The sequence below is a fragment of the Octopus bimaculoides genome, chromosome Z (assembly GCF_046866305.1).
Source record: "Octopus bimaculoides isolate indiv1 chromosome Z, ASM4686630v1, whole genome shotgun sequence".
In the NCBI taxonomy this organism is placed as follows: Eukaryota; Metazoa; Mollusca; class Cephalopoda; order Octopoda; family Octopodidae; genus Octopus; species Octopus bimaculoides.
The window spans coordinates 33,624,737-33,651,496 of NC_142944.1; the positions used below are offsets into that span (position 1 = coordinate 33,624,737).

Sequence of the window (26,760 nt, forward strand, 5' to 3'; positions counted from 1 at the left end):
AGTAATATTCAACCGCACTCCCAAAAATATACAGCCGCATGTGATACATATTTATCTCTTATACCCACGTGTGTGTTATGACTTATTCCTCAGAAAAACTGCAGTTTCGATCATGGAGTAAAATATAATTTTAATAATAATATAGGGTAAAATTAATTAATTAATTAATTAATAATCTTACCAAGTAGTCAGTATGTTAAAAAACCTTTTTAGGTGAATTATACAAAATATTCTATAATTATATACATAATTATAATCAGGGGTCAGCTAAGTGCCTCACCACATACTGAATTAGAAATAGAAGCTAATGTCTTTTCAACTACCATAAAAAATCTGAGACAATAACACACTTATAATTATGTATATAATTATAGAATATTTTATATATATATATATATATATATATATATATATGTATGTACACACACACACATATATATACATATATATATATATATATATGTGTATATATATGTATATATATGTATATATATATATATATATATATATATATATATATATATATATATATATATATATATATATATATATATATATATATATATATGTATGTATGCATGTATGTATATATATTTATTTATTTAAAATTTTGTGTTACAACCCATCTTCCCAACATCCCCCCCTATCCCATTACCAATGTTCATCACACACTACAGGCTGTTCCACTCTCCCTCATATGCCTATCGGCACTCTCTCCATGCTCTAACATATCTACCATATCCCCTCCCAGCCCCTTCATTTTCTCTCAGCATCCCCTTTACAGTCATGTCTTCCTCATCTCTAAACATCTTCCCCCTCTATCCCCTCTACACTACTTATACTCCTCCCACTGTTCCCTGTAGGTAAGCCTCAACACACCACCAGCGTCATCTATTTTTTTCTCTCTCTCACCCTGACTGTATCTCTATCTTTCTCTAACTCACCCTCCCCTTTCTTTCCTGGGGTAGACAACAATCTCTGTACCTTTATTATGCTCTAACCTCTCACCTGGCTCACAGACACTTCCATTGGTTCCACTCCCTCATTCAACTGAGAGGTCTTCATCTTGCATGCTACTTGACAATCCCAGTGGTCCCATGTGAAAAGCACCTGTGCTGATACCAAGTAAAGTGCACCCATTACACTCTAAAGTGTTCATGTTAAGAAAGGCATCAATCTGTAGAAACCATGCCACGATAGACAAAGGGAGCCTGGTATAGCTCTCCAGCTTGCCAGCCCCTGTCAAACTGTCCAACTCATGCCAGCATGGAAAACGGATGTTAAATGAAGATGGTAATGTATGTGTGTACATATACAAACATACATACATGCATGCATGCATGCATACATGCATACATACATAATACATACATACACACACACATACATACATACATACATACATACATATACATGCATACATACATACATATACATGCATACATACATACATGCATGCATACATACATTTACATGCATACATACATGCATGCATACATACATACATACATACATACATACACACATACATACATACATATACATGCATACATACATGCATACATACATACATACATACATACATACACACATGCATATACATGCATGCATACATACATACCTACATACATACATACATACATACATGCATACATACATACATATACATGCATACATACATACATGCATGCATACATACATACATACATACATACACACATACATACATACATATACATGCATACATACATACCTACATACATACATACATACATGCATACATACATACATACATACATACATACATACCTACATACATACATACATACATGCATACATACATACATACATACATACATACATACATACATACATACATACATACATGCATACATACATACATATACATGCATACATACATACATGCATGCATACATACATACATACATGCATACATACATACATACATACATACATACATACATACATACATACCTACATACATACATACATACATGCATACATACATACATACATACATACATACATACATACATACACACATACATAACAGTTGTGGAAATCAACTACCCAGCAGATCTTACCATTCGGGTAAAGTTCAGCGAAAAAGAAAATACCTATGCTGAACTATTCTTTTCTACTCTAGGCACAAGGCCCAAAATTTTTGGGAAGGGGGCCAGTTGATTAGATCGACCCCAGTATGCAAGTGGTACCAAATTTATCAACCCTGAAAGGATGAAAGGCACAGTCAACCTTGGTAGAATTTGAACTCAGAACATAAAGTCAGACAAAATACCACAAAAGCCCAACTTGCTACCGTTTATGCCAGCTTGCTGCCTTCCTATGCTGAATTATTGAGAAATCTGCAGCTACTCTGCCCAGATTGTAAGTTCAGGTTTATACCTGTAATTATTGGAGCACTGTGATATGTAACACACTGCATAAGTAACAATCTTGAGAAATTAGGCTACTCAAAACCAGAAAGGAGAGAGCTGATTCAAAGACTATAGATCCAGTCCACTACTGGAACTGTTAAATCTGTAAAACTTTCCAGAAGTTTATCATTTATGTATACATGCGCATGTCTAGATATGCAACTATATGCATGAAAATACATATATAAAACAAGACATACAAATCTGCACATATACATACAAACAAAAATACCCTGTTGATGTTGGTGAAATTCCAATGAAAGAGCCTTGGATCTAGGTTAGAAACTGGTTCTTTCTCTATTGGCAAGAAATCTTGAAATAAAACTGAAGAATGACATACACACAAATATACATACATACATATATATATATATTTGCATACATACATATATGCATATATACATGTGTATGTGTTTGTGTTTGCATTATATAATATTGAGATTATTCTCTCACATGTACCAATTGCATCAACAGCAGTAAGTACTAACCAATACAATAACCTCAGTACTACAATAAATAATGGTACTCAACATTTTCATTGAGTACTTCTCAATAAAAATAAACTCAAGCATAGAAGCATTCTTATACATACATGAATGCATACATGCATGCAAATGTACACACACACACATGTGCGTCTTTATGTAGCCAGGCTAGCAAGACATTGAAAAACACTATATTCTTAAGAAGATCATCACAACACAACTTTACTTTGTAAAACTATGTGTCTCCTCTAGAACTTACTCCAAGATGGTCACTAACAAGGGGGAAAAACTACAACTAACAAGAGGACAGACTGAAAGACTAAAAAGAACAATATATATATATGTATATATATATATATATATATATATATATAGTGAAGTATATTTGCCGCCTAAATGTGGTTAACCCTTAAGGGTTGATGCTACTGTAACTTGTAGACCCAGGAACATCTCCCCCAGCTGGCTACTGAAATACTTTCTGTGCCCAATCAGTATTTGCAAAGGGAAGTCATCTTTCCCATCTCCAGCCTGACGTGATACACACAGACCCGAGTTTCTGAGTATTGACCCGTCATCAGCGTGTGACAACCACCAGTTGGTGATAAGAAGTGGTTCTCATTACAGATATATATAGACTTTTTCCAGTGACGAGAAGTCACTGATCTTGAAAAAGTGGAAACAAGCAATAATAAATATATATGTAGGTATACATGTATGTGTGTGTGTGTGTGTGTGTGTATGATAGATCGTTAGCCACTAAACCTTTTTCTATTTTCTCCCTCTGTTTATTTTTGTGTTCCTTTCTGTCAAAGAGCTTAGGCTCGAAACGTAAAAGACTTTCTCACTTCCTGAGTGTTAAACTAATACATCTGTTTGATGTTTACACACCCGTCTTCGTCTTGTTTTTTTGTAAATTCTCACTGTATATATATATATATATATTTGTAGATAGGTGTGTGTGAATTAATATTTATTTCTATGTCAAATAAATAAATTTACAATAAACTGAAGGATTACTCAAGACTTTTAATAGGATATATGTTTATCAAAACTTATTGAAGGAAAATGTTGATAGTGACTTTGAAGTCTGACTATTATATATATTCTTTTATTCCTTTACTTGTTTCAGTTGTTTGAATGCGGCCATGCTTGAGCACCGCCTTTCAGTTGACCAATTTGATCCCAAGTCTTATTCTTTGTAAGCTTGGTACTTATTCTATTAGACTCTTTTGCTGAACCGCTAAGTTACAGGGACATAAACACAGCAACATCAGTTGTCAAGTGATGGTGGAAGGGACAAACACAGACACAAACACGCACACTTAAGTATATACATATATATAAATATATATATACGACGGGTTTCTTTCAGTTTCCGTCTATCAAATCCGCTCACAAGGCTTTGGTTGGCCCAAGGCTACAGTAGAAGACACTTGGTCAAGGTGTCATGCAGTGGGACTGAACCCAGAATTATGTGGTTGGTAAGCAAGCTTCTTACCACACAGCCACGTCTGTGCCTATTACGCACACACACACACTTCATAAACACACATACACATACACACACATACGTGTATGCGTGAATTGAGACAGGCAGGTAGACGTTTAGAAAGCGACAGAAGCAGAAAGAGCTAGAGATGTGGGTAATCAGATAGAAAGAAAGAAAAAGAAATAGAAAGGAAGGGAGAATGAGAAAAAGAAGCGTACGGAAAAAAAAAAAAAAAGATTTCATACGCCATCACCCATCAGATAACACTTTTACGTATGCTTTTCCCTCTTTCTTTCTTTCTTTCTTTCTTTCTTTCTTTCTTTCACTCGCGCAATCTCCCTTTCCCGTTCTTCATCTCTCTTTTACCTTCTGCTTTACTCTATCGCTCTCCTCTGCGAGTATCTCTCATTCATTTAGATTTATTTTTTTTCCTTTTTGCTTCCCTAGTTTTTATATCACATACCTTTATAATTTACCCCCACTTTGTTACTACTACTACCACTCTACTACTACTACTACTACTACTACTACTACTATTACTACTACCACTACTACTACCACCACCACCACCACCACCACCACCACCACTACCACTACCACCACCACCACTACTACTACTACTACTACTACTACTACTACTACTACTACTACTACTACTACTACTACTACTACTACTACATCCTTCTCTTGGCCTCCTCTGAATGGCTTGAAACTTATACGTAAGCTAGCTCATGGCTGAATGAAATCAGTGTGTGTGTGTGTGTGTGTGTGTGAGAGAGAGAGAGAGAAAGAAAGAACCGTATAGTGTGTTTGATAAAGCAACGCAAGTACACAATATTCACATTGTAATACACACACGCACATACAAATTCTCCTCTGTGTGCGTGCGTGTGAGTGTCCATCTATATCCTTGTGGAAAAGTGTGTCTACCGACAGGAATGTGATGTGCACATTAGTATATAGGTATATGTGCGTGTGGGCATTGATGTGTCTTTGTTGGTGTCAGTGACTTTATGTGTGATTTGTGTATGTGTCAGTTGATGTGTATTTTATATGCTTTCTATATTCGTACGACGCAGATATTTGTGTGTGTGCGCTGCGCTCCACAAGCGCGCGCACACGCCTGTATGCTGTGTGTGCCCGGGTGCTGAAAGCAGTGAACAGTCTAAGAATGAATGAACAATTCTACCAGTAAAGCTATTAATGTTTTGGTAAATACTACAGCTGCCGTTTATAAACGAGGTTGGTTTACTAATATTTCTTAGTTTACCTTCTGCACTTGCAGACTGCTAAGACAAACTACATCGCATTTGTCACAAACGGCTGTTTCTCTAACGCCACAATACCACCACTGCCACCGCCATGATGACGACGACGACGACGAACCCCCCCCCCCATTACTACTACTACTACTACTACTACTTCATCATCATCGTCATCATCATCATCATCATCATCATCATCATCATCATCACCTTCATCATCATCATCATCTTTGGGTTTTCACCTACTGCCTAATCTAAACTGTCACATACATACATACATATGATAGTAACATCGATCATCAAAGCAGTTTATCATGGACCAATAGTTGGATTACTACCTCCCACTTTGAAGGGTATGCATTTGTAATCTAGGAACAGGAAATATCGACCAAGTACCTGATGTACAAAAGGGACAGAGATGCAGGAAAAGCAATAAAACGTGACAACTGATGCTGACATTGTGGTGTTAACACCGAAGATATCACCCACATGTTAAGCAGTTGTCCGAAAATGTCATCACGGTATTATCTACCGATGAGACATGATGTAGCTAGGACACTCTATAATGAAATCCATTGGAAGGATAACCATGCGGATAAAGAAATAAGAACCCACAGTATGGTTGATGCCATAGCCACTCATAATAAAAAGGAGTACTGGTGGAATGTCCCAGTGAAGACCCCAATAAAATTTATGTATATCAACAGACCTGATACAATGATTTGGGATAGAGAAGAGAAACTGAGTACAGTTGTAGAAATTAGCTGTTCAGCAGATGTTAACATAAAGCTGAAAAAGAGAATACCTACTCTGAACTGTTGTGAAATCTGCAGTTACTCTATCCAGATTACAAGTTCAGGTTTAAACCTGTAATTATTGGGGTCCTGGGATATTTAACACACTACCAAAATACCAATCTTGAGAAATTAGGATTCTCAAAAACCAGAAAAGAGAAAGCTGATTTGATGACTACAGATCCAATCCATCACTGGAACTGTAAAAATCTGTAAAACTTTCCGGAAGTTTATCACTTAAATATATATATGAGCATATCTAGATATGCAACTATATGCATGAGAATACATACATAGAGCAGAACATACAGATTTTCACATATACATTCATACATACATATATACATACAAACAAAAATAATACATGCATACAAACAAAAATACCACATTGCTGATGTTGAAATTCCGATGAAGGAGTCTTGAATCTAGGTTAGAAACAGGTTCTTTCTATGTCAAATAAATAAATTTACAATAAACTGAAGGATTACTCAAGAAATCTTGAAATAAAACTGAACAATGACATACATACATACATACATACATACAGACTAGCAGCATCTTCATCAATGACAACTGTTTCTACGACAGGTGATGAGGGATGTTACAGGTACCTAGGGATAAATGAAAACATCTTATGATGGTATCTGTAACAAGGCATGTGTTACTAAAGAATATTATTGCTGGATAAAGAAAATATGGTCCTCAGAACTCTCTGCATTCAATGTGTTTGCAGTGCCAGTACTCATACCAACATTTGGGCTGCTTGATTAGATGCTTGATGAGATCTGAGCCATTGATGTGAAAACTCAGAAAACACTGACCAGCACAAATAATTTTCACATCAATAGTGATGTAGATCACCTCTACCTAAAACGAAAACAAGGAGGCAAAGACTTAAAGTTGATCTAGACTGTCGTTGAATGTCATATCATATCCCTTTGGCAACATATTTTAATCACCAAATGTTGAAGTGCATCCTTTGACCCAAGTTTGCATCTAATGAGAAATTTGCCCTTACTCTACCTGAATTACAAGTTCAAATTTATACCTGTAATTATTGGAGTACTGGGATATGTAACAAACTGCCTGAGCAACCTTGAGAAATTAAGCTTCTTAAAGCCAGAAAGGAGAAAGCTAATTAGAAGATTACAGATTCAAACCATTGATAGAATTGTAAAAATTTGTAAAACTTTCCAAACGTTTAATATTTAAGCATATATGTGCATATTAAGACACGCAACTATATGCATGAGAATAGATACATAAAAAACCCCATACAAATCTGTACATACATTTACACCAAATATTGCACACATATACACAAACATGCACAAATACCTTATTGAATTTATTGAAATTCCAATGAAGGAGCCTAACTCTAACCCTAGCCCTAATCCAAACCCAAACATTTAGTGGTAAAATTTCCTGTGGTGAATCTCATCTTTAGTGAATCCATGTGAGACATTATGAATGATTACTTCTGTTGGTACTTGCTGGTATGTCAATGCACTTTGGAGTAGCTAGTGAGGCATGCTTGAGAATGCTTTGACAATATCCAAAACATTGCCGAGCATGGAGAGTTAGTTGTCATTCCGCCTTACTTCCTTAATGACATCTCTGATTACTATCTTCTTGCCTTAGTCAGGATAAAAAATAAAAAAAAATAAAATAGAATAAAGATATATTACTTTTGATAAGTGGAATTCATGGAATTCTCATCTCTTGAGTCATTTATACAATTTTGCAGCAATACATACATACATACATACATACATACATACATACATACATACATACATACATACATGCATGCATACATACATACATACATACGTACATATATATATATATATATATATATATATATATATATACAATAGAAATAAGTTATAAAAACAAAATAGAAACTACACGTGGAAATGTAAGGGGAAAGTAAGCAGAAAAATAAGCGAAAATGTACATTGGAAATCAAAAACAAATTAAGGCTGTATGAATGCATACATATATCTATCTATCTATATATACATATATATATATATATATATATATATATATATATATATATATATATATATGCATTCATACACACATATTGCCACAAATATAACATAAGGAAACAATGTAATTATTTGGGTTTCTAGTACTGATATAAATTTGTTAAAAATGGTTTATCCTTTATGTTGGAAATCTATATGGTCATCTACGTCTGAGGAGAGCAGTTTCTTTCAAAGTAATGTAATGTTTTCATCGATCGATTAAATGGAGCTGCTTGAAACAGCCATAATACATTGATATCTGGACATCCTTGTTACTTATTTACATTTTGTTCACTTAACTTCGAACTGCTCGGACTATACCGAATAGGAAAGGTGCCTCAATTTAAGTACCTAGTTCAACTGAATCTTAATTATATTTTATACACACACACACACACACACACACACACACACACACATCTATATATTAAAGACTAGCTCATGCCAGGGGGCATCCTGAACTCCAGGAATGAGATTTTCAGACCATGCCTGTATTTTAAAAAAATTCCTGCAGAAATAAAGTATGTGTATATCATCATCATCATCATCATCATTCAATGTTGGTTTTCCATAGGTTAGATGGTTTGACTGGAACTGGTAAGCTGGAGAGCTGCACCAGGTTCCAGTCTGATTTTGACATGGTTTCTACAGCTGGATGTCTTTCCTAATGCCAACCACTCCAAGAGTGTAAAGGGTGTGTTTTATGTGCCACCGTCCTGAGGGCCATTTTCATGTCACTGGCAACAGCCATGACTATGATTTCACAGGTGCCATTTACATGACACTGGCAATGGCCATGTCTACAGTTTTATTTGGCTTGACAAATTTTCTCAAGCACAGCATATCGCCAAGATTTTAGTCACTTGTCATCACCTCCTCGAGGCTCAATATTCAAAGATCATGCTTCATATCCTCATTCTTCACACTCTCGTTGCAAGTGCAGTATGGTAACTCAAAACCATGTGACCCCATATCTTGGGAATTTGTCATTTTCTAAAACCTCAGTTTGACCCATACCTTATGAATGAAATTAGATTGATGGAAACTGCATAGAAGCCCATTTGGTGGATTGTACCTCTAATTCAAAATCTATAGCCTTGTTACACACACACACACACACACACTGTGTCACACTATGCCACACTATGTCACATTGTGTCACACTATGCCACACTATGTCACATTGTGTCACACTGTGTCATACCAATTCTGGGTCTGTGGAATACTCAGGAATTAATGTTAATTCAAGAGCAGGTAATTCAGTTAATCAAAAAGCTGAATCATCATACTTGAATGATGTAGGTACACTACCACTCTAGTTCCTGGATCAGTAACTGATGGGTTGCTCAATGTGGGCTGTGAGCCTGCATTGGGTCTCTCCACATGTTTGCAATTGAAAACTGGAGATAGCTATGGTAGTTGTTTGTCATGGGTGTGGTGGTGTTGGTTGCAGCTGCTGTCGTAGTAATTAGTGGTGTTTGTGGTGATGGTTGTGGTGGTGGTAGAGGCTGTGGTGGCAGTGCTGAGGGTGGTGGTGGTGTAGTGGTAAAAAGATAGAGGTGGCTGTGGTGGGGGGTATTAAGTGATGGTCATGATGAGAAATTAAAAGAATTTACGTGGTTGGTAAAGTTTATTAATTTGCTAAAAATTATGGATAATTGCTTCATTTGAATCTGAAACACTCCCATGATGAAACTAATTAAATGGTAAACGACAACCTCATTAATGTCATGTTAAAAAAGATACGCACCAACCAGTATCTATTTCCCTGATCAAGATCATGAAAATAGGGACCTATCTTGGCTGATCCCTATTAACCCTTTCTAACCAACCTGCCTGAGACTGCCCTTGATTCTGTGACACAAACTTCATGTTTAAAAGTGATTTAAAACTTTAGCATTCAAATTGACTATATTTGACTTTCTTTACTATTTTACTTGTTTCAGTCATTTGACTGCGGCCATGCTGGAGCACTGCCTTTAGTCGAGCAAATCGACCCCAGGACTTATTCTTTGTAAGCCTAGTACTTATTCTATCAGTCTCTTTTGCCAAACTGATAAGTTACGGGGACGTAAACATACCAGCACCGGTTGTCAAGCGATGTTGGGGGGACAAACACAGACACACAAGCACATACATACACGATATACATATATATATATATATATATATATATATATATATATATATATATATATATATATATACATATATACGACAGGCTTCTTTCAATTTCCGTCTATCAAATCCACTCACAAGGCTCTGGACGGCCCAAGGCTATAATAGAAGACACTTGCCCAAGATGCCATGCAGTGAGACTGAACCTGGAACCATGTGGTTGGTAAGCAAGCTACTTACCACACAGCCACTCCTGTGTCTATATATTCTACTAGTTTTATGTTAAAACTGACCAGATCTGGCCTCTCACACCTACCCTACAATGTCATTCTTAAAATAAGCAATTACACCATGAAAATCTCTTACCTATAGGATAATGCATGATTAATTCAAAATAATGTGAATGTGAGGTTTGATCAATAAGTATCCGGACTGTTGCCATAATAACGAAGCTAAAGCACACAGAGTAAAGCTGCTTGACATAGATTGATCTTGAACTCTGCTGTGCAAAATTTGATGTAGATTCTCTGCTCAACTTTCTCTCTCATGGTCAATGTGACAATCACATGCTACACACATTTCTTCCAAGCATTGCTGTAAACAGCGAAAGTGAGCTAGAATGTTAAAACTTAGTGCACATGCACAGCAGAGTTCAAGGTCAATCTGTGCCAAGTGGCTTCACTTTAAATGCTTTAGCTTCGTTACTATAGCAACAGTCCAGATACTTATTGATCAGACCTCATAAATAAGCATTACATTTGACAGGTGAAGGCACGTGGCTTAGTGGTTAGGGTATTTGATTCATGATCGTGAGGTTGTGAGTTCAATTCCTGGTGGTCCATTGTGTCCTTGAGCAAGACACTTTATTTCACTTTACTCCAGTTAACTCAGCTGGAAAAAATGAGTAGTACCTATATTTCAAAGGAGCTAGCCTTGTCACATTGTGTCATGTTGAATCTCCTTGCGAACTACATTAAGAGTACGCATGTCTGTGGAGCGCTCAGCCACTTGCATGTTAATTTCATGAGCAAGCTGTTCCATTGATTGGATCAACTGGAACCTTTGTCATAATACCCAACAGAGTACCAGATACGTTTGACCAAATAATATAAATGCATAAAGATTAAATTACTTCCATAAAACTTCAAGTTAATTTTTATAATGTTTATATATATTCTTTAATTCCTTTATTCTTTTTACTTATTTTAGTCATTTGACTGTGACCATGCTGGAGCACTGCCTTAAACGGATTTAATTGAAGAAATCAACCCCAGGACTTATTCTTTGTAAGCCTAGTACTTATTCTATTGGTCTCTTTTCCCGAAGCACTATTACAGGAATGTAAAAGCACCAACATCGGTTGTCAAGCGATGGTGGGGAGAGACAAACACAGACACAAAGACACACACACATAAATATATATATATATATATATATATATATATATATATTATAATGGGGTAGGCTGGTTTATGGGGTTACCCTGGGTTCCTTGCTCATAAGGAGTTTAGTTTTACAGTGTATCTTCAGACCCCAAGCACTGTTGGCCTGAGACCTCTTTAAAATATTGAAGGGGAACAAACCTCATTTTAAGGTAAAACCCTAGGCGATTATCTCCCTTTGCCATTGTCCATTGATCTTCGGCCATGCTGCCATCTTGTGGTCACCAAAGCACCGTGAAGGTAAATGGTTGTCTCTCTTCAAAGAAGAAAATGAAGATTGGGAAGTTAATAATTGTTTATTATTAACAGCAGATTGGTCATCTTCACTTACAGCCGTTTCTATTTATTCTCAATAAACCTTGAATTTACATTTATGCAACATGAGCATAATATCATCTGAGGAAAAAAGATGTACCTTTGGATGCTATACGCGTGTTTATGAATTCATTTTAGCTGACTGAATGTTACGTTTATGATTTGTAATGTTATATGCTTGGGCGAGGAATTTACAGATTGATTAGAGATGAATAAATAAAGTAAATAGAGATGATAGAGGAAAGTTAAATACAAATAAGGTAAGTTTATAGTTAATAAAAGAATGAAATATTCATTTATAAATTATGAATAAAATTATAAAAATTATATATATATTATTCATACTCTATAAATGAATATTTCATTCTTTCAATCTGTAAACTCCTCACCCAAGCATATAACAATACAAATCATAAACCGTAGCATTCAGTCTGCTAAAATGAATTCATAAACACACATATAGCATCCAAAGGTACATCTTTTTTTACCTCTGATAATATTATGCTAATGTTGTATAAATGTAAATTTAATGTTTATTGAGTATTAATAGAAATGGCTGTAAATGAAGACGGCCACTTTGTTGTTAATAATAAACAATTATTAACTTTGCAATCTCCATTTTCTTCTTCTTGTAAATGAATATAAAATATGTTTTTATAAATATTTATTATTTTAAGGAAATTCATTCCCCGAAAATACTAGGTATTGAACTAGTATTTTTTGGGATGAAACCATCCCTTCATGAGGTTAACACAACCTCAAATTCAATTTAATAATTATATATATATATATATATATATATATATATATATATATATATATATATATATATATATATATATATATATATATATATATATATATATATATATAGCCTTCTGGCTTGCCAGTCCTCAGTCAAATCGTCCAACCCATGCTAGCATGGAAAGCGGACGTTAAACGATGATGATGATGATGATGGTGATATATATATATATATATATATATATATATATATAACTGGTTTCTTTCAGTTTCTATCTATCAAATCCACTCACAAGGCTCTGGTTAGCCTGAGGTTATAGTAGACAACACTTGCCCAAGTGTCACACATGGGACTGAACCCAGAACCATGTGGTTGGGAAGCAAGCTTCTTACAACACACACGTATATATGTGTGTATATATATATATATAAGTATATATAATTCAAGGGTTTCTTTCAGTTTCCGTCTACCATATTCACTTATATGACTGTCTGCAGGAGCAGTACTAATTGACTGAGAAGTATGAGTTTTTTAAAAATCTTTTTTCTTTTCTATTATGGTTCTGAATTCAAATCCTTCTGAGTACCCCTATCTGAATATCTGTTCTTCACAGTACCCCAACATGGGTATCTGCTTTTCTTAGTACTTCAGTCTAGAGATATATCCTTCATACCACTTCAATATGGTTATCTGCCTTTCTTAGCACCTGAGTTTGGATACCTGCCCTTGTTAGTACCTCAGTCTGGATAACTAACTTTCTTAATACCTCAATCTGGATGTTTGCCCTTCTTAACACCCACCAATCAATCTATCAATGTCCTGTAGTCAGAAAAATACAAGACTTGAAACTGCATATATTCTTCAGAGTCATTGTAATAAGAAAATGTATCCACACCAGCTTGTCTTTTACAATTCAGTTTTCTAGAGGCAAGAATTGTAACTGAATTTAGGATAGAACACAATGAGTATATCATGATTTGAACCTTAGACGAGCAAATTAGTAGTCTGAACAGTTTAAGCCTTTCAGCTGTTAACACATCTTGTTGCTAATCTCTAAGTTTGGTTAATCCAATAGCAGGGTTCTTAAATATCATATCATCTATTTAGGTGCTCTAAAAGTCTTTGATAGTATTATTTTCATTCCATCTTGTTTTGTATTTTTTTTTTTTTTTGGTTCCTCACTATCTGATTCTAAACAAACACTATTACCACTTTTTGAGTTCAAATCTGAAGCAAGTTAGTCAGCTATTAAATTAGATTTTCACATCATCCAAGAGAATTAACTGAATTAAATGTATAAATTAATTAAAGAAGTGATTAATTAGTTAATTTATTTATTAATTTATTCGTTTACTGCCGGATAGACATTTTATTTCCAGACATAACACAAGATTACTTTACAGATTTAATTCAGATTTTTTTTAGCAAAAATTAACAGGGGTGGGTGTGGCATGGCTCGCAACAGTGAAAATAAAAAAAACAAACAAACAAACAAAAAAGAACAAACCGAAAACAAACAAACAAAAAAGAACAAACAGAAAAGAAGCAAACAACAAAAAAAACCCAGGGTGTTACTTTTGGAAAATTCTCAAAGAGGAAATCTGGTTTTTATCAATATCTCATGCCAATTTTAAACACCTGTGGGAAGGTAATATTTCTGTTGATTAAGTTTAGAATTTCTGTAGAAATATTCTGTTGAATACATTTTTCAGAAAAAAAAAAAAAAATTCGAAAAATCTTAAAAATGAAGCAAAAACATAAAAAGAAAGAAATGAACTTAACCATATTTCTTCACCCACCACTACCCTTCGATAAAAATGTAATCCGTTGACTGGAAAATAAAATTGTTTATAAACTGGTTTAGAAGAAGTGGTGTTATGATAAAAGTGGTGCCATATAAGCTTATTGGTAAAACTCTTTGGTTCAGTCTCAGCCATAAGCTGATTCATATTTTTTTTGTGTAATTCTATGTTTTTCAGTATTTGGATGTTTATCCCACTGTTGCTGACATAGTTTGTTTAAATGAGGGTTTTTTTTTTTTACCTTTGTCTGATATAGGTCTTGGTCTAGTTCTAGGTTTCTATTGTCTTTTATGTAATGATGATAAGGGATCATCATCATCATCATCATCATCATCATTATCTTATAATGTCCATGTTCCATGGTGGCCTGGATTGGATGATTTTGAGAAAATCAAACAGGTCTGAGGACTGCACCTTGCTCTGGTGTCTATTTGGCATGGTGGCTATGACTAGATATCCTTTCAAATGCCAAGCACTTTATATGTGTCATTGGAATTGTCTACCTACCTACCTATCTAACTATCTATCTGTCTGTCTATCTATCTATCTATCTATCTATCTATCTATCTATCTATCTATCTATCTATCTATCTATCTATTTACCTCTCTCTCTCTCTCTCTATCTATCTATTTACCTCTCTCTCTCTCTCTCTCTCTCTATCTCTCTCTCTCTCTCTCTCTCTCTCTCTCTCTCTCTCTATCTATCTATATATTGGTTGACATTAGAAGGGGCATCCAGCCATAGAAACCATGCCAAAGCAGATAGTGGAGCTTGGTGCAGTTCTCTGGCTTATCAACTCTTGTCAAACCATCCAACCCATGCCAGCAAGGATGATGAACATTAAAGGATAATGATATGTACACACACACACATACACTAGCATCATCTTTTAACATCCATGTTTCATATTGGCATAGTTTCTATGGCTGAATTTTAATTGTCTAAGCTTCTGCAAATTTTTCTTACTTCAAACAATACAATTTAATTTTCCACTAGTTGTTTTGCAGCCATTCACAGTATTTCCAAGGCTAGTCAGAAAAAAGGAAGGAAAGTATCCTCAAATCAAATAAATGGCTCCAAAACTTGTGACAAAATAGATTTGGCTAATGGTAAACCCTTTGAATTTCTTCTATGATTGAAAAAACAAGATATAATTAAAACTTACATGTTACTTAGAAGATAAGATAAATTCGTTTCACATATTTATTTTGAAGTAAAGAAAACTGAATGGTTTTCAAGTTGGACAAATTGGAAATTTGGATGAAACTCATTTGTTATTTTGATCTTTTTGGAAAATGTACAACTGGCATCGAATGAAAGAATTCAATTCATTACTTTGTTGTCAAGGATCTCAGGACATGAAAGGATGTATTTTACTGTGGTACCTGTGTGTGACAGATGGGACTAAATTCAATTTTATGATAATATTTAGCCCTTTAGCATTTAAACTGGATACTGAGAGACTTCTGGCGATTTGCTGTGCTTGAGAAGACATGTCAAGCTAAATGAAATTGAGTTTGTGGTCTGTGCTGATGACACATAAGAGGTACCTGTACCGGTGGCATGTAAAAGGCACCTGTGCTGGTGACACATAAAAGGCACTCGTGTTGCTGGCATGGAAAAAATACCTGTGCCAGTGACATGTAAAAGACACCCAGTATACTCTGTGGAGTGGTTGGCATTAGGAAGGGCATCCAGCTGTAGAAACCAAACCAAAACAGACAGCTGGAGCCTGGTGCAACTCTCTGGCTTACCAGCTCCTGTCAAACTGTCTAACCCATGCAAGCATGGAAAATGGACGTTAACTGATGATGATGATGTTGTTGATGATGATGATGATGATGATGATGATGATGATGATGATGATGATGATGATACCCAGCTTAAATATTCTATCTATTTTATATTCAAACCAACCAGATCTGGCTGATCACACATACCCTGCAATATCATTCTAAAAATAAACAATCATATCATCAAAATCTTGAAGTTATAAGATAATACATGATTTATTTAAAGCAATGTAGATAAATAAGCATTACAATTGACAAAATAATTTGAATGCTGAAGGGTTAAGGGAAAAGGATTACCAAAATGGGAGAAAATTCTACCTGAACTTTTGGTTTTCTATCATCTTAACGTCTTGATAGATGACAATGGGGAGCAAAACACCAGAGACCTTTCTGAAAATGAAATTGCTTCTAGTGTGGGAAACAATTAAAGGCCAAAGGGAAGGTTAAATCCTTGAACAAAACCTAAGCTATGATATCAATCAATTTCATGTCTATGCTACAACCTTTGGATAAAGTACTTCATTTGGCATTGAAGAAAGGATAAAATATGTTAGATGTGGATGATTTGGATGGTTTCAGAGCAGAAGGAACTGACCAAAAGTAGCAACCTCAACAAAAAGGAAGAAAAAAGCCAAAACATCTCACTAAAACACCTGTGAAATATTCCACCTGAGATGTTGGACACAATGTGCTGTCAAGAATTGATGTGTATAGATGAGAACAGCTGTGTAAAGACATGCCGATCTCTAATGGTGGAGATCCTTAGTGACTGAGGCCTTTGGTGAAGCCAAATGAAATCGTAGTCATGGCTGTTGCTGGTGTCATGTAAATGGCAACCATGAAATTGTAATTGTAGCTGTAGCCAGAAGTATGATCACCGAATGTTAGGTCTCACAGGAGTATTGACAAGTGACCAAAACGTTGGCGATATGCTGTGCTTGAAAAGACTCGTGAACACAAGTGAAACTTTAGTTGTGGCCATTGCCAGTATCATGTAAATGGCACCCATGAAATTGTAGTTATGGCTGTTGCCAGTGACATGTAAATGGCATCTGTGTAGGTGGCATGTAAAAAACACCCATACCTTTGTTTACATCCATCTTTCACTCTCTTCCTTCACCTTAACAACCTTTAAAACTACCCCTAATCTCCCTATCACTCAACCCTTCATCATTCTACTCACTATTATATTATTTTACTGCTGCAGTGATGAAATCAGAAGCTGTTACTACAAACCCTATCCTATCACCATATCTGTACTGCCAGTCACCACTTCCTCTCCTCTGAGCTATCATCTATTAATCATACTTAACATTCCCTTCAACTCAAATTTATCATCAACCACTCCTATCCCTGTTCACCATTCTTTACATTCATCTCTTATACATGTGACACCTTTATACCATGTGTCTATCCATCTATCACTCTTGTCCCACCTTCTTAAAACCTGGTCGATTTGACTGAGGACTGGCGAACCAGATGGCTGCACCAGGCTCCAATCTGATCTGGCCGAGTTTCTACAACTGGATGCCCTTCCTAACGCCAACCACTCCAAGAGTATAGTGGGTGCTTTTACGTGCCACTGGCACGAAGGCCAGTCAGGCAAGGCATGGTAGTGTGGTAAGCAGCTTGCTTACCAACCACCACATGGTTCTGGATTCAGTGCCACTGCGTGGCACCTTGGGCAAGTGTCTTCTACTATAGCCTCGGGCCAACCAAAGCCTTGTGAGTGGATCTAGTAGATGGAAACTGAAAGAAGCTCCATGCACAAGTGCCACTGGCACAGGTGCCATCACGATTTCGCTTTCGCTTGACCCAACAGGTATATATATATATATATATATATATATATAAGCCAAGTAAGATCGTTGCCAGTGCCCCTGGACTGGCTCTTGTGCGGGTGGCACATAAGATGCACCATTTTGAGCGTGGCCGTTGCCAGTACCGCCTGACTGGCTTCCGTAGGATTTTCGAGCGAGATCGTTGCCAGTGCCCCTGGACTGGCTTGTGCGGGTGGCACATAAAAGACACCATTTCGAGCATGGCCGTTGCCAGTATCGCCTGACTGGCCTTCGTGCAGGTGACACGTAAAAGCCCCTACTACACTCTCTGAGTGGTTGGCGTTAGGAAGGGCATCCAGCTGTAGAAACTCTGCCAAATTTAGATTGGAGCCTGGTGTTGCCATCCGGTTTCACCAGTCCTCAGTCAAGTCGTCCAACCCATGCTAGCATGGAAAGCAGACGTTAAACGATGATGATGATGATGATGATGATATATATATATATATATATGCACACACACATACACTCCACAGCCACCAACACCACTGACAACATCATCATCATCATCATCATCATTTAATGCTGTTTTTAATGGTGGTAGGGGTTGGATGGCTTGAGAGGAGCTGGCAAGGCCAGTAGCTGCACCAGGTTCCATTGTGTTTTTTGGTTGTGGGTTTCTTATGGACAGCATGAATCATAGACCCCGCCCTTTAAAAGAGACTTAGGTCCTGAATGCAGGGGATTTGCAAAGGCTAGAGCAAAATGAAGGAAGCATGTCCTTCTGGATGAGTAATGATGATGTGCATGTATTATGCAATGTGAGAAAAGATGTGTATGAAAGGGATCAGATGTAGTTTGCATGCATGTGATGTGTATGGATGATGACAGCTGCATTAAAAAAAGGGTGTTGAGCATTTGAAGTGAATAGAACATACAGAAGAGAAAAACCCCGAAAATGGTCTTTTTGGCATGGCTTCTACAGCTAGACACCCTTCCTAATGCCAACCACTTTATAGAGTGTACTGGGTGTTTTTTCCATGGCACCAGCACTGTCAAACCCCTCACCTAGGAGTAGGGGGAGTAGCATTGAGTGTGTGTGGCTTTGTGCCAGTTGAGAGATTTAAGGTTATAAATGGAGAGAGATAGGTGTTTTGCTGTAGAGTAGATACAAGGATACTCCAGTTGGAAGTGAAGAAAGAGTGATATAAAAAGAGTGATAGTGAGAGAGATGATGGCAAAGGTGTATTAGGACATGCCTTCAAGGGACATTGGGGGTGGTGGGAATAGATGAGGTGTTATATATGTTTAGACTGGGTGAGTGAGTAGGACTGTGCCTGTAGTAAATGATGGTGAGAAATATAGGAGGACCTCAGGAATAGGAATTGTGGAAAATATGTGTGTGCATTGAGGGTGATAGCAGGTAAGCGAAGTTTTAATGATGGAGACAGCATTGAGGAAAGAAGGCACAGAAAGGTAGTGACTGGTGGAGACAGTAGGCAGAGGAAGGTAATAGGAAAGGGATGTGATCTGGAGTGAAGGAAGAAAGATAACTGAGAAAGCTGGGTGGTGGTGGGGTAGAATGTACTATATGCCTATTCTGCTCTCTGGTGATAGAGAAGAAGTGAGTGTTAGGGGATGAAATAGAGGGTGGGTGGGGGAGATTGACAGGTTGGAGAGGATAGACGAAGGAGTGGGTAGAGTCTCTCATGTACAAGTATTACCCAGGTGGTTTTATGATATCAGTTTTGTGGTGGACGGGCTTTCTTGAGTACAGCAAGGCACCAGATATCTCAGTCCTTTGTCATCTCCTTTGTATGGTCAAGGTTTTGAGATCAACCCTCAATACTTCGTCCCGTGTTTTGCTATACACACACACACACACACACACACACACACGCGCTCACACACATCCTTCAAAGGGATGTCAAACATCCAAGTCCACCGGTATAATCCAAGCAAAGAACATATATAAATATATATTCAGAATTTGCAAAATCAATAAATAAAATATAAGGAAAGGAAAAAATATATGGGTGTAGACGATCTTTAATTCAAATCCTAGTTGGTACAAAACCAATATATATATACATTAGCTATATCATCACCACCAAAACCACCACCACCACCACCACCACCACCACCACCACCACCACCATCATCATCATCATCATCATCATCATCATCATCATCACTTTACTTCTGTCTTCATGTAGGCATGATTTTGAAGATTTAACAGGATTCAAGAAATCAGATGATTATCTCATGCTACAATGTTCTGGTATTGGCGTAGTTTATTCAGTGGGATGCTTTTCTAACACCAGTCACTTTACTGAGTATACTAAGCGCTTCTGTTGTGGCACCAACATTAGGGAGGTCACCTTGTAATCTGCAAAACTAAAAAAAGAATGAAAGAAACACTGAATGAAAAAATGAGAGAGGATTTATATGAGGTGATGAAAGAGTAAAATAAAATGAGGATAATAGATGTATCATTGTAAAAGTGTGGGAATGAGGGCAGTACAAAGTAGAAGGGTGATGAGCACGAGATAGAGAATGAGATGAAGGGTATCCAGAAGGGCTGAAGATGAGTGCTGAGGTAATGAACAAGCTATGAGGAGTGGATGGTAAGAGAGAGAGAGAGAGAGAGAGAGAGAGAGAGAGAGAGGGGAGAAGCCATGGATGAATACAGTGAGAGAGAAAAGAGAGGCTGAAGGGAACCATAGGTGTAAGGAAAGAGCAGAGGATGAATGCAATTAAAGTATCGGAGAAGAGCAATGAGTTGATGCATCAAGAGCATCCCAGCTTCCTTCTTTGTTAGTGTTCTCTCTGCCATGTTTACCTGAAAGATCATGTTGATCATGGTACCAGTTGCACGGTGTCATGTCATTTCTTTTATGAAGCTCAGCATCTTGAGACCAGTTTTGCACCTCTTCATCCCATTTTTTGGGGTTTTTCTCTTCTGTATGTACTATTCACTTCAGATGCTTAACACCCTTTTTTTTTAATGCTGTTGTCATCATCCTTATACATCACATGCTTGCAAATGACATCTGATCCTTCTCATACACATCTTTTCTCTCAGACCATTCACAGTCAATAATTCACACGCGTTATCATTACAAATTCAGCAGGACATACTTCTTTCATTTTTTTTTTTAGCCTTTGCAAATCCTCTACATTCAGGACCTAAGTCTCTTATAAGGGTAGGCTCTACGATTCCTGCTGCCCATAAAAAACCCACAGCTCACTCATGTCAGTCATGTGATCTTATTTGTAACCTGACACTATGAAACGAGTCACAAACAATGAGTGTGTATGTATTCTTTTATTCTTTTATTTGTTTCAGTCATTTGACTGCAGCCATGCTGGAGCACCACCTTAAAAAAGCATTATTATAAAAGGTTTCATCGAGATGTACATATCTACATATGGGTGTATATATATAAATATATATCATCATCATCATCATCCTTTAACGTCTGTTTTCCATGCTAGCATAGGTTGGACTGTTTGACCAGAGCTGGCAAGCCAGGAGAGCTGCACCCGGTTCCAGTCTAATTTGGTTTGGTTTCTGTGGGCTGGATGCCCTTCCTAACACCAACCACTTTACAGTGTGTGCTAGTTGCTTTTAATATGGCATATATAAATACATGTATATGCATATACATGTGTGTGTGTGTGTATGTGTGTAAATTTAAGTCATAATATATGGAATTAGGTAATCTGGTAGTATTCATAAAAAAAGCTCCTTAACGTATCATTCTATGAAACATAGAATGTATAGTATAATACAAGAGACAATGATAAAGAATGTATTCAAGTCATAAATGACAGAAAAAAAAATAGTTTCAGATAATTTTATTTAACAATAAGAAAATTCTAATATCACAACAAATTGTTTCATAACTCAAAAATATGTAAATAACTTATATTATCATATTTAATAATAAATAACTTACATATTTACATTAATACAAAAAATAGACACACATGCACACACGCACACGTGCGCACACACACGCACACGTGCGCACACACACACACACGTGCGCACGCACACTCACACGCGCGCACACACACACACACACGCACACACACCGCTTACTATGCCTGTCCTTCTTTTCAGAACATCAACCCTCAGGAACTCTAGAATCTGTAGTTCTCAGCAATTGTTCAAGAGGAAGATCATCAAATCACAATGATCTCACACTCACCAGTCTTGGATAACTTGCAAAGACCATAAGTACAACCTCACCTGCATTCTCCCACACATCAAGTATATATCAAAAAGTAAAAAGAAATTAAATACTTGGCATGCTGCAGCCAGTTTGTATGGTGAACTCTTCCCTTCACTCATGATATCAATTTAGAGGCAGATAGACAGTGAATGCAGTGGCTAATATGATACATCTATATAGTTTTTGATTACAGCTGGGTTTTGTCAAATGCAGGAGTGAACTGTACCTTAGTATAATATTCATTTCTGGCTAGTTTGATTGAACTGGATATAGAAATAAATTAACTCCGCCTCCTTGTATTACTTATGTACATTCACTTGGATTTGGGCTGTCAAGAGTGATGTGTATTTGCTGGAATCAATGGAGCAGAAACAGGTGCAATGTAAAACTTAACTGTTCCTTTGGCTGGTACATTTGTACATACTATGGACTCAGCTAACTGTCTGTCTGTCTCTACCTACCTACCTACCTACCTACCTACCTACCTACCTACCAACCTGCCTACCTACCTGCCTGCCTGCTTGCCTGCCTGTCTGTCAGCCTATGCATATGTATACATACACACGCATACATATATTTGTTGCCAAAACAGTTATAGAAGTCTGGTGCAGGCTTCTACCTGGCCAGCTCTTGTCAAACTGTCCCACCCATGCCAGCATGGAAGGCAGACGTTAGACAATGACAATGATGATGATGAGGATAATGATGATGATATCTATATATACATATCAATCTATCTATCTATCTATCTATCTACCTATCTATCTATCTTTATATATATATATATATATATATATAAGTTTGTATGTATAGTTCTGTCTGTCTGTCTCTCTGTCTCTCTGTCTATTTATATATATATATATATATATATATATATATATATATATATATATATATATGTATATATCTGTACCTTGAAACTTACAAAGTCCATTGAATTACCTGCTTACGCACAAACACACCAAAACAGTGAAAAAACAAAAAGAAAAGCATAAACAAAACTTTTTTTTATTCTATTTTATTTATTTATCTATTTGTTTATATATTTTTTGTTGTAGCACAACCACAATGGTGATGGTGGTGGTGGTGGTGGTGGTGGGGTTGACCCAGCTGATGTAATCAACAATTAACAGGTGAAAGAAGTGAAGTAAGGTTGACTGAATGTGCTCATTCTTTGTTATCTAATGTCTTTGTAATAATCTACAACCACCACTGCTAGAAGAAGGAAAAAGTTAAAAGCAATTTATCAAGCGAGTAGAAGGTCAGTAAATCTGATAGTAATGAAAGGCAGCTTGTATGAAAAATTTCCCCAGGCTTTCAAATTTGAACAATATGCGGTGTTATAATACTCATACAATGGTAAAAAAAAAAAAAAAAAAGAAAAAGAAAAAATGTGTAGTCATATTCTGTGACATTACAGTCGAACTAGTACAAGAACAAAAAAAAATGAATAAATAAATAAAATAAGATAAATAAATAAACTGAATAAAGAAATATATAAAAAAATCACAAACAAAAATAAAGAACCAAACAAACAAATAAATGGCATGATTTACTTCTTTAATTGTCCTTTGATTTGTCAGCGCCTGCTCAGTGAAGGCCTGTGTAGAATATTTCTATAATGCTGTAAAGATGAATGAAAATAAGCATTTCACACTACCTGGTTTTGAAAAGGCGCCAATTCTATCAACCTAATCAATCCCCTGAAATACTTTTATGTATTTGACTTGTAGCTTTATTCAGAGAAAATAAAATTAGTACCCATATAAAACTTGAATTAAAGATGTGTTGAATAATTTGAATGGCAGTATTTACGTTCTGAGTTCAAATTCTGCCGAGATCAACTTTGCCTATTGTTCCTCAGGATGTCAATAAAATAAACTACCAGCCAAGTACTGAGGTTGATGGTATCAACTTGTTCCCTCCCTCACATTTCAAACCTTGTGCCTATATTAGAAATAATAATAATAATAATAATAATAATAATAATAATAATAATAATAATAATAATAAATGTCCTGATGCAGTACCAGGCAGTGGCTCTCATGGCTTCTGATCTTAATTGATTGGAAGTGTTATCATGTACATTGTTTTGTCTTGGTATAAAAGATGGGCTACAGCAAATATTCTGCTTAATACCACAGATTTGCTTGTCAGTTGTTTGACCTTAACCAGTTGAGCATGTCCCTTGGTGGCTGACGATATGTGCATCTCTGATCACGAGCAGAAGTAGTGGGGAGCATCATAGCCATGTGTTGAGAGGAATTCTTTGGGGTTTGATAATTCACCTTTGGAAACATGGGTGTTTTGCTCAACATCCTTAAACAAACCTTATTCAGGGACCTTTTGAGCAGGATGGGCAACTCGACCTGAAAAAAATTCTAACTGGGCCCCACCTGTGAGGTCATGCACTGTTTATCTTGATATGAGATCACCATATCACGCACATATGGTTGTGATGCATGTGCCTGGTGTACCCTTATCAGACGGGTAGTAATGATGGGTATATTGGGCTTTGTGTATTTTACCCCAGTGTCACTTTGATGGCATGCACTGCTCTCTCACTCAATAATAATAATAATAATAATAATAATAATAATAATAATAATAATAATAATAATAATAATAATAATTATTATTATTATTATTATTATTGAGTGAGAGAGCAGTGTATGCCATCAAAGTGACACTAGGGTAAAATATACGAAGCCCATTATAACTACCCGTCTGATAAGGGTACACCAGGCATCCCACTTAAAAGGTCCCTGAATAAGGGTTGTTTAAGGATGATGAACAAAACATCCATGTTTCCAAAGGTGAATTATTCAAGCCCCAAAGAATTCCTCTCAACACAAGACTATGATTCTCTTCCATTATTCTGGCTCAGAATCAGAGATGCACATATCATCAGCCACCAAGGAACATGTTCAACTGGTTAAGGTCAAACAACTGACAAGCAAATCTGTGGTATTGAGCAGAATACTTGCTGTAGCCTATCTTTTAAACCAAGACAAAACAATGATAACACTTCCAATCGGTTCAGATCAGAAGCCATGAGAGCCAATGCCTGGTATTGCGTCAGGGCATTTATTATTATTATCATCATCATCATCATCATCATCATTATTATTATTATTATTGTTGTTGTTGTTGTTGTTATTGTTGTTATCCCTGATCCTTTTGCTCTGGCAGATGTTATATTGACATTATACCAAAAGAGCAAGCCATATCCAATGGCCAAAGGTCCTTTGAGCTACTCCTCCTTCAATTTTCAAACACCTTCCTTAGAATCCTTGCTACTCGCAACATGGCTGTTCTCTGCAACAATCTTGTTCTGATGGTAATTTCTAGCTTCTCAAGTCATGCATCTAACCTTTTACTAACTGCTCCCAGTGCACCAACCACAATTGCTACCATTTCTTAGAGTCTGATTCTCCACAGATTCCTGATTTCCCTCTTTCATTTACCTTGTGGTCCCATGGGAAAGCAATATTCATAATAATTGCTTTGTCCTTCTTTTCTCTGACAACAATGTCAGGTTTTCTAGCCATGATAACACTGGATGGTCATGTCCCACAAGATCTTATACTGTTCAGCAACCCTTTTCAGCTGATGCTCATATCATTTCTCATGTCATACTTATGACAGAGCTTCCAGTGAATCAATCTGGCAATGTTGTCATGCCCTCTCTTGTACTCTTTCCGTGCAAGCATCTTACGTTCACTAATAATCTGGTTTATTGTTTCACCTTTCTTACCACACAACCTACAAAGTGGGGAAGTCACTGACTTGTCAAGATTGAACATGAAATGGTTTGTAAAGAATAAAAAGTTTAGAATGGTACAACAATGCACTATAGAACAAAAAATGGACTATATACCTGTTGTAATTTGGTTATCTATAGTCTGATGATATTTCGGAATTACAATTCCTTCTTCAGATCTTCTTTGCTGGAGTCTCTGCTATGTTATCAGTGCCTGTTCTTGGGTTGTGAAGATAA

General features: G+C 36.4%; 1 long non-coding RNA gene across 3 annotated transcripts; it reads left to right on the forward strand.

The window, feature by feature from the left end:
* Window positions 1–4,666: 4,666 nt before the first annotated feature.
* On the forward strand, window positions 4,667–24,303 carry LOC128249582 (uncharacterized). Of its 3 annotated transcripts, none has more exons than XR_008265682.2 (5): window positions 4,667–5,672; window positions 11,853–11,929; window positions 15,945–16,057; window positions 22,649–22,812; window positions 23,819–24,303. It is a non-coding gene; the product is annotated as an uncharacterized LOC128249582 (long non-coding RNA). The 3 variants fall into 3 exon arrangements; XR_008265681.2 differs by lacking the exon at window positions 22,649–22,812 and adding an exon at window positions 21,682–21,835 and having other exon boundaries at window positions 4,669–5,672; XR_008265683.2 differs by lacking the exon at window positions 22,649–22,812 and having other exon boundaries at window positions 5,047–5,672.
* Window positions 24,304–26,760: the final 2,457 nt, after the last annotated feature.